The 11,038-nt window shown below is 38.6% G+C and overlaps 1 pseudogene; it reads right to left on the reverse strand.

The window, feature by feature from the left end:
* Window positions 1-10,310: 10,310 nt before the first annotated feature.
* On the reverse strand, window positions 10,311-10,530 carry LOC122427992 (annotated as a pseudogene).
* Window positions 10,531-11,038: the final 508 nt, after the last annotated feature.

Here is an 11,038-nt window from a genome sequence, read left to right on the forward strand (position 1 = left end):
GACTGAGCATGCATGCACATGCATACTACAGAATATACATATTTTGATTTTTAAAATAACTCAGGTCTTTGGTGGGGCTTCCCAAGTGGCTCAGTGATAAAAGATCCACCTGCCAATACAGGAGACACAGGTTTGATTCTTGGGTAGGGAAGATCCCCTGGAAGAGGAAATGGCAACCCACTCCAGTATTCTTGTCTGGAAGATTCCATGGATATAGGAATCCTGGTGGTCTGCAATCCATGGGGTCGCAAAGAGTTGGACACAACTTAGCGACTGAGCATGAGCACAGATCTTTAAGCACAAAGTCTTTGATAAAAAAATCTAACATTAACCAAAATAATGACCCATAATAGCTTGGTTATAATCTTAACTTTTTATAACTATAGTAACATGAAGTATTACTACAAACATTTGTTAATGTTAATGAGTATGAATGGATTTTATACAATGTGCTAGCTAGACATTGTTTTAGGGATTGGGGTTATGTCAGTGAATACAGTGATTCCTGTTTGAGGAGCTTACATTTTAGTAGATTGAGACAAAGAATAAACAAAAAATAAAATAAGTAAATAATGTAGAATGCTAGAAGATGATACATCCTACAGGGACGTAGAAAAAGGAAGGAAAAATATAGGATGAAAAAGAGAACCAAAGTCCTGAAGGCTGAATTGCAATTTTAAAATGGTGTCAAGGTAAGCCTCATTTACAAGGTAACATGTGATTGAAAATTTAAAGGAGATAAAGGAATGAGACAAGCACTTATGAGGGCAGAGCATTCAGGTAGATGGTGCAGGCAGTACAAAAGTCCTAAGGTGGGCATGTGCCTTACCTGTGCACTTTTCTAGTCAGATCTTCTAAGTATCTGGTTACTGACAAGCTTGCTGTGGCTGATACTACTAGTTTTCCAACGTTGTAATTTTCACTTAAAGTGAGTGTGATTTACCCTAAAATGAGTGACAGGTTTGCCTTATTCATTTTTGAAAAAAATTTCTGTCAAATGCCGAAATCTAAATAGATATGGTTGGTCAGTTACTCTTTCAGGAAAAAAATGGCATTCCAAGAAAAATTGTCTATTTTAGCTGGCAACTCATAATCACATATATGTTTCTCCTCAAGACAATCATCCCACTTTGGTATGTAGCAGAAATGCTTTAGTCATACTGCCTATCTTGTCACCCAAAAGGTTTGCACTTGAGTTGAGATTCAATGAAATTAGTAATTTCTACTGCTTCATCAATGGCAATTACAAATTAAAGTGGCATGTTTACTTCAAGTTCATGACATGATGAACTTGTCATGGTCACTATTATAGTTTGATGTGGCTGCCTTGATTCACACTAAGTTGCCAATAGTTTTATCCTCCATGGTTTTTGCAACTTCAGTATAAATGTCAACACAGTTTAAAAAAAAAAATTAAGATAATGTCTTGGAATTATTATGAAGGCAGTTTTGACTGTAGACTTTTTGAAAGGATCTTGGAAACCCTAGAAGTCTGCAGATCACACATTGAGAATTACTGCTTTAAACTCTCAGTCATCTACATCTTAGCCAACATCTAACATATTCTAGTCTCAACTCTATGTGCTTTCATAATTTTAAAGCTGATGAAAGTGAAGCTAATTTGCTTAAGATCTCACAGATTTAAGGGAGAGAAGTAGAATTCGCATCTAGAATTCTCTATATCCAAATGCCAAGCTCTTCCTCTACTTTATATTCTTTGGATAATAATGCTTAAACACCTAAACTCTTTTTTAAAAATATTTATTTATTCAGCTGTGCTGGAACTTAGCTGTGGCAGGCAGGATCTAGTTCCCTGATCAGGGTTCAAACCCATGCCTCCTACATTGGGAGTGCAGAGTCTTAGCCACTGGACCACCAGGGAAGTCCCCAAACATCCTAACTTTTATTGTCTGTTTTGCAGAATGAAGTGTTTACAAGTACTTTATGTATGTCTCTCCTCAACTGTGTGGGAAAATGTACATATGGACTCAACGTTTCCCTAGTTATAAAAGTAATAGTCACTCACTTGTGTTCAGCTCTTTGACTCCAAGGACTGTAGCCTGCCAGAGTCCTCTGTCCACAGAATTCTCCAGGCAAGAATACTGGAATGGGTTGCCATTTCCTTCTCCAGGGAATCTCCCGACCCTCGGATCAAACACAGGTCTCCTGCACTGCAAATAGATTCTTACCATCTGAGCCACCAGTGAAGCCTACTATTAAGAGACATTTCTAAGCATAAAGACATTTCTAAGTATAAAAGTAATAGAGGTAACATTTTGAACAACTCCTTGCCCCAAGCTCTCTCACTTCAAAATGTAAATTCTCTTAAAGCTGCACTCAATATGCCAGCAAATTTGGAAAACTCAGCAGTGGCCACAGGACTGGTAAAGGTCAGTTTGCATTCCAATGTCAAAGAAAGGCAATGATAAAGAATGTTTAAACTACCACACAGTTGCACTCATCTCACACGCTACCAAATTAATGCTCAAAATTCTCCAAGCCAGGCTTCAACAGTATGTGAACCAAGAACTTCCAGATGTTCAAGCTGGATTTGGAAAGGCAAAGGAACCAGAGATCAAACTGCCAATATCCGTTGGATCATCAAAAAACAAGAGTCCCAGAAAAACATCTACTTCTGCTTTATTGACTATTCAAAGTGTATCAGTGCCAAGCGTAACAGCAATGTAAAGTGACCAATGCAAAGAAATAGAGGAAAACAATAGAATGGGAAAGACGAGCGATCTCATCAAGAAAATTAGAGATACCAAGGGAACATTGGGTGCAAACATGGGCACAATAAAGGACAGAAACGGTATGGACCTAACAGAAGCAGAAGATATTAAGAAGAAGTGGCAAGAATACACAGAAGAACTATACAAAAAAGATCTTCATGACCATGAAGATAACCATGATGGTGTGATCACTCACCTAGAGCAAGACATCCTGGGATGTGAAGTCAAGTGGGACGTAGGAAGCATCACTAAGCATCACTATGAACAAAGCAGTTTTCATGCCAATCACCTCAAAGAAAGGCAATGCCAAGGAATGCTCAAACTACCACACAATTACACTCATCTCACACGCTAGTAAAGTAATGCTCAAAATTCTCCAAGCCAGGCTTCAACAGTATATGAACTGTAAACTTTCAGATGTTCAAGCTGAATTTACAAAAGGCAGAGGAACCAGAGACCAAAGTGCCAACATCCGCTGGATCATCGAAAAGCAAGAGAGTTCCAGAAAAATATTTACTTCTGCTTTTTTGACTATGCCAAAGCCTTTGACTGTGTGGATCACAACAAACTGGAAAATTCTTAAATAGATGGGAATACCAGATCACCTGACCTGCCTCTTGAGAAATCTGTATGCGGTTCAGGAAGCAATAGTTAGAACTGGACATGGAACAACAGACTGGTTCCATATCAGGAAAGGAGTAGGTCAAGGCTGTATATTGTCACTCTGCTTGTTTAACTTACATGCAGAGTACATCATGAGAAACGCTGGACTGGATGAAGCACAAGCTGGAATCAAGATTGCTGGGAGAAATATCAATAACCTCAGATATGCAGATGACACCACTCTTATGGCAGAAAGCAAAGAAGAACTAAAAAGCCTCTTGATGAAAGTGAAACAGGAAAGTGAAAAAGTTGGCTTAAAACTCAACATTCAGAAAATTAAGATCATGGCATCTGGTCCCATCACTTAATGGAAATAGATGGGGAAACAATAGAAACAGTGACAGACTTTATTCTTTTGGGTTCTAAAAGCACTGCAGATGGTGACTGTGGCCATGAAATTAAAAGATGCTTGCTCCTTGGAAGAAAAGATATGACCAACCCAGACAGCATATTAAAAAGCAGAGACATCCCTTTACCAACAAAGGTCCATCTAGTAAAATGTATGGTTTTTTCGGTAGTCATGTATGGATGTGAGAGTTGGGCTATAAGGAAAGCTGAGCCCTGAAGAATTGATGCTTTTGAACTGTGGCATTGGAGAAGACTCTTGAGAGTCCCTTTGATTTCAAGCAGATCCAACCAGTCCATCCTGAAGGAAATCAGTCCTGAATATTCATTGGAAGGACTGAGGCTGAAGCTGAAACCCCAATACTTTGGCCACCTGATGCAAAGAACTGACTCATTTGAAAAGACCCTGATGATGGGAAAGATTGAAGGTAGGCGGAGAAGAGGATGACAGGGGACAAGATGGTTGGATGGCATCACCCCGTCAATGGACATGAGTTTGAGAATACTCTGGGAGTTGGTGACGGACAGGGAGACATGGCATGCTGCAGTCCATGGGGTCACAGAGAGTTGGACACGACTAGTGACTGAACTGACTGACTGATTGAAAGCGTTTGACTGTGTGTATCACAACAAACTGTGGAAAATTCTTCAAGAGATGGGAATACCAGACCACCTTACCTGCCTCCTGAGAAGTCTGTATGCAGCTCAAGAAGCAACAGTTGAATCAGACATGGAACAACGGACTGGTTCCAAATTCGGAAAGGAGTAAGTCAAGGTGGTACTTTGTCACCCTGCTTATTTAACTTATATGCAGAGTACATCATGTGAAATGCCGGGCTGGATGAAGCAAAAGCCAGAATCAAAATTGCCAGGAGAAATATCAATAATTTCAGATATGCAGATGACACCACCCTTATGGCAGAAAGTGAAGAGGAACTAGAAGCCTCTTGATGAAAGTGAAAGAAGACAGTGAAAAAGCAGGATTAAAACTCAACTTTCAAAAAACGAAGATCATGGCATCCAGTCCCATCACGTCATGGCAAAGAGATGGGGAAACAATGAAAAGAGTGACAGACTTTATTTTCTTGGGCTCCAAAATGACTGCAGATGGTGACTGTGGCCATGAAATTAAAAGATGTTTGCTTCTTAAAAAAAAAGTTATGATCAACCTAGACAACATCTTAAAAAGCAGAGACATTACTTTGCCAATAAGGGTCTGTCTAGTCAAAGGTATGGTGTTTCCAGTAGTCATGTATGGATGTGAGAGTTGAACCATGAAGAAAGCTGAGCACCAAATAATTTATGTTTTTGAACTGTTGTGTTGGAGAAGACGCTTGAGACTTCAAGGAGATCAAATCAGTCAATCCTAGGGGAAATCAGTCCTAATATTCATTGGAAGGACTTATGCTGAAGCTGAAACTCCAATACTTTGGCCACCTGATGGGAAGAACTGACTCCTTGGAAAAGATTGTGATTCTGGGAAAGAAGGAGGAGAAGGGGACAACAGAGGATGAGATGGTTGGGTGATATCACCAACTTGATGGACACGAGTTTGAGCAAGCTCTGGGAGTTGGTGATGGACAGGGAGGCTTGGCGTGCTGCAGCCTATGGGGTCGCAAAGAGTCAGACACGATTGAGCGATTGAGCGACTGAACTGAACTTAAGCTCTCTCACTTTAAAATGTATAGAAATGCCGAGTGAAAAATAAACAAAAGAAAGAACAGGAGGGAGGGAGGGAGAAGAGAGAGAAAACCAGAGGTAAATTTATCTGTCTTATTCTGGCATGTGAATAGGAAAAAAAAAGAAGTGAGTGGAGGAATTTTACAAATTCCTAGAATTTGTATTTGAGCCTGTTATCACCCAGGTCTGGAGTTATACTCACTTCATGGCAGAGATCCCTAAGCTGAGAAATTTATGTGAAAAGGACTCAAGAACCAAAACACACATCCTTGACCCGACTGCCTGAACAGTGACACTGAAACGATCTGCACCCTCCCTCTTCACACATTCACACAGCTTCCTCTGCAAGAACTTGACTTTACTGTTTCATTGTCTACAGAGCCTTGTTTTATGTGTGCTTCTGTCTAAGATCATCTTGTTTAATACAAATTATTCACTTATTAACATTGGACCCACATCCAACAGTACTATAACACATGCCTGAAGGGAACTTTCCTAACAGGAGTATTTTCTCTGTAACATGCATCTCAGCCTCTTGCTCATAGAGACACTAGACACAGCACATTAGCAGTAGCTTGGGGATAATTTCAAGCAACAAAATCACCAACAAAAAGCCCAAATATGAGAAAAAACATAGTAATCAATGTACCACTAAAGAGACACTTGTTTACCTATAAGATCTAAAACAAGAAGGCAGAGCATTACCTTGACCTCCGCTGAGAACAGGCACAGGGGTCATGTTTTTCACAGCTCCACTCATGAGTATGTCCACAAATGACAGAGAGCCACAGGTATTGCTTTTGAGGTTGCAAACACATTTTAACAAGTGGGTGAATTTGCAAATACAGATTCTGCAAATAGTACGAATCCACTGTAATTGCAAAACTTTCCTGAGGGAACATACCTTAAACTCAAGCGCACATGCTAAGTTGCTTCAGTGATGTTTGACACCTTGCAATCCTATGGGTCATAGCCCACCAGGCTCCTCTGTCCATGGGATTCTCTAGGCAAGAATAGTGGAGTGGGTTGCCATTCCCTTCTCCAGGGGATCTTCCCAACCCAGGTATCGAACCCTCTACATCTCCTACAATGGCAGGCATATCCTTTACCAGTAGCACCATCTGGAAAGCCTACCTTAAACTCAGGCCACTCAAAAATTCTATTCTGTTTAAGATGTGGTCACAATCCAGTTATGTACACAGGAAGAAACTATCTACCACAAGTGAGAAAGCACACAAGGACTTAGAAACTCAAGAATATCTAGAAATATAATTATTCAATAGAAACTATAAGATAAAAATGTTTAAAGTGATTTTTAAAATAAAAGAAGGGAGAAGAAAATCAAGATGTGATCTTAAAAGACCAGACAGATATGAAAACAACCAGACAGAATTTCTAGAAGTAAAAAATATAGTCAATTAAAGAAAAAAGTTAATGGAAAAGTCAAAAGGTAAACTAAACAGTTAAAAAAAAAGAGATAGTTCACTTGAAAACAGATCAGAAAAAGTACTCATTCTAATCAATATAGAAATCAAAAGCAGAAAATCAGAAAATATAAATGAAATCATAATCTTGTTACCAAGTGTTAATATTTGTTGATATTTTGTGTATACCATTTTACATATATATGCATATGTGCATACATATAAACTATATTTTATAGAAATAATAATAAAATATTGTAGCTTATTTAATTTGGCAATTTGTTTGAACAGTTTCCAGTTAATTATGCTTCTACAATGTGATTTTAATTGATTGTATTTATTCCACTGATGTGTTATTTTCTTAGCTATTCCTCTGCATGAACTATTTGGTTTTTATTTTTTATTAAATAACTATTGCTATACTGATTATTTTTATACATATTATTTTGACCACAATTGTTTATCTTCCTAGAATAATTTTGTAGAAGCACTATGTTTAGGGCAAGACTTTTATTTTTTAAGCTTCTTCATAAGTTACATCTGACTCTTAGGAAAGTTTTACCAATTCATGTTTTATATAATGCTGTATAAGAAAATCTGTTCCCCCATATTTTCTCCAATTTTGGAGTATTAGCATCAGTATTAAATTTTGCTACTTTCATCAGTATGAAATGTACCATCTTGTCTTAATTATCATTTACTTAAGTGCTATAGAGGTCTTAGCATCTCTGTGTCCCCTGAACACTGTAAAAAATGGCTGGCTGACTCTAAGAATATATATAAGGTGGCAACTTTAGTGAATTTATCAGGTTCAAGGCCTGACCTCTAATTAACCTTGTAAATTTGGAAATATCAATATCTATTATAAAGCAATTTATTCATTTTAATGAGGAGCTATGAGGAAATAGAGATGTTGAGTGAAAGAAGGCAACTCTTTCAAAATGTTTAAATGGGATAGAAAAGAGAAAACCAATTTAATGAATAGCCATCATCTTGGGTGGATACAAAATTTTTTAAAAAGAAAAAATATATTTTCCTTGTGATAAGAACTCTCAGGATTTATTCTTTTAGCAACTTTCACATATAATATACAGCAGTGTTAATTATGGTAGTCATGTTGTACATTACATCCCCTGTACTCATTTATCTTATAACTGGATGTTTATATCTTCTGATCATCTTCATCCAATTCTTCCTCCTCCCAATTCCCCCATGATCACATATCTGAACTCTTTTTCTGTTTGTTTGTTTGAATCGCCCAAAATACTATGTTGTTTCCGGGCACACAACATAGTTATTTGATATTTCTATACCCTACAAAATGATCAATATCAATGAACATTTTTATGCCCCTTACCTTGCACTCTTCATGAGGTAGATTTGTTATTTCCACTTCTGAGGTTATGTTTTTTTCTTCTCCAATTTCTCCGCTTCCACATTTTGGCCAGTTCTTTGTTTATTTCTATTTGTTAGCTAGGTCATGTTGAGTCCTGCCCCAGGCCACAGGTGCAAGGCCTTGCACCAAGGCCTCAGAAGCAGAGCTCAGAACCAAGGTCACCTCCAAAGCTGACTAAGTCCCTTTGTAACTGTTGCCAAAAGCCCCTGATCATACTCACAAGCTTCCTGACTCCAATTAGGCCAAGACGTCCACTCCAGCAAACACTGTATAACACCCCAACCAATCACCTAATGGGAACCTTTCAACAGGAATTTTCTCTGTCTTGAGGCTATAAAAATCAGCTACTAATTCACGAAAACTGTTGGCTTTCCCTGATCTGTCAGGAGGTGGGCCCACTAAGCTCGCAGTGCCCACTTTATCTCTGCTCTTTGTTATTAATAATCTCACTCCTTCTGAAATGCTCTGTGTCTAGAATTTCTTTTCCAACCTGTCCTTGGATTGCCTCAACAGGTCAGTTACATTTCCCATCTTGGAGAAGTGACTTTATGTAGAAGATGTTCTATGGGGCCTGGCAGTACATCCCCCTTGAGTGTATATGCTCTAGGGAGTGTCCCCTGTATGGCCAACTACTATGGACATGCAGGTAGGTGGGGCTCACCCCGGCCTAGTTAGCTGCGAGGCTGTACCACATGCAGGGGCTGTGGCAGGGGTGGTTTGGGTCTCTTCTCATTCATCCACTTTTCTGAAATAGTATTTTCTTAGTTTGGAGACCTACAGTTCCACCACTGTGTCATAAATGCAAACACCTACAGATTAATATTCATTTATTTCAAAATAATAATAACTACTATGTATTGGGTACCTTTTATGTGCCTGAAGCCTGGAGCTTTAACATGCACTATCTCATTCTATCCTTCGGGCAGGCTCCTGGAGGTGGTGAAGGACAGGGAGGCCTGGCATGCTGCAGTTCATGGGGTCGCAAAGAGTCGGATATGACTGAGCGACTGAACAACAATCCTTTTAATAAATCTTAAAGTTCTCACTGTCACATTCAAACCTGAAGGACCCAACAGAAGATGGGCTTTTTTTTTTCTTTTTTGGTGATGTTTGTTGTTGTTGTTGTTGTTGTAAAATACAGATAACATGAAATTCATCATTTCAACCATTTCAAATTATACAATTCAGTGCCGTTTAGTAAATTCACAATGTTGGGCAACTGTCACTACTATCTGGTTCAAAAATGTTTTCATCACCCTTAAAAGAAACCTCATATTGATTAAGCAGTCATTCTCTATTTACTCCGTCCCCTAGTTCCTGGAAACTAGTAGTATGCTTTCTCTTTCTATGGATTTGCTTATTCTGGTTAATTCATATAAATGGAATCATAAACATATGGTCTCTTTGTCTGGCTTTTTCCTCTTAGCCTATAGTTTTAAAGGTTCATTTATGATGTGCATATAAATACTATATCCCTTTTATGGCTGGATAATATTCTATTGTAAGATTATGTCACTTGTTTACCCATTCATCTGTTGATGGACACTTGGATTATTTACATTCTTCGGATATGTGAATAATACTGCAATGAACACTGGCACACAGGTATCTGTTTACATCCCTGTTTTCGATTATGTTGGGTGTACATGTGGGAGTGGAATTACTAGATCATATGGTAACTCTGTTTCACTTTTTGATAAATTGCAGAAATCTTTCACAGCAACTGTACCATTTTATATTCCATCAGCAATGTGTGAAGGTTCCCACTTCTCTACATCTTTTCCAACACATACTACAACACTTAATATTTTTCACTTTTTGGTTATAACATCCCAGTAGGGATGAAGTTGCTCTAACTATATTTTATTAGATTCTGTGTTTGTCTATTTGGCATCCATTCATCACAGGTCAAAACTTGTATTAGCTATTTTTTTTAGTTTTTTGTATTCTTTTTTTTTCAGTCTCTAAGTTTTTATCAACATGAGTTTCCAAAAACAAGCATCCATATTAGTTGGGGTGGGGGCAGGGAATGTGGGAGAAGAGGGACGGGCAGGGAAGAGGAATTCTCCTCTATTGGTAATAAAGCTCCAGGTTCATCCCATAATGGGTTTCATAGTCCCCCAGACACGTGGTCTTTAAAAATCATGTACCACGTCTTCAATACCATGTTTTTCCAACAGGTACCGGTTTGAGCTGTGATCAGCCTCTTAAGGTCCCCAGTGGTGTCATCAGTATTGCATTTAATGCAGACTTTCTTTCCCAGACAGTCACTGCCAACAACCTTGATCATCCTGACTGGAGCTCAAATCACCTGGAACCAGCTGATGCCACAGTCTCCTCCCTTGAGTGTAGAGCCCAGGCCCTATTTTATATATTCTTGATGCTCTGGCACTTGGGGACCTCACAGACCCAGGGAGAGAATACTCCTCCAAAGGCTAGCTAATTCCTGCAGATAATAACTATTTGTCTACTGAGCATGCCTTTAATGTGCAAACCAAGCAATCCCGAGTCTATACCCTCAACTGTCTCCTTATCTAACTTTTACACTAAACCAGTATCTCCCCTGCTCTAAATCATCCTAGGGCTGGGTATCAGGCAACTAGAGATCAAGTCTATAGCCCAGAGCCCATAGGATTATTCAGATTAGTCAATCTTAAACTATTTACCCTGCTCTGCCTTGTCTTTTTTTTTTTCTTCTATGATTGGTGGTGGTGAGCATCACTAATTATTTTGCTGAAATGAAGACAAGAATATTAACTTTATGGAGAAAGTATGTGTTATTGGTGGAACTCTGTCCC

Source organism: Cervus canadensis, chromosome 2 (assembly GCF_019320065.1).
Source record: "Cervus canadensis isolate Bull #8, Minnesota chromosome 2, ASM1932006v1, whole genome shotgun sequence".
In the NCBI taxonomy this organism is placed as follows: Eukaryota; Metazoa; Chordata; class Mammalia; order Artiodactyla; family Cervidae; genus Cervus; species Cervus canadensis.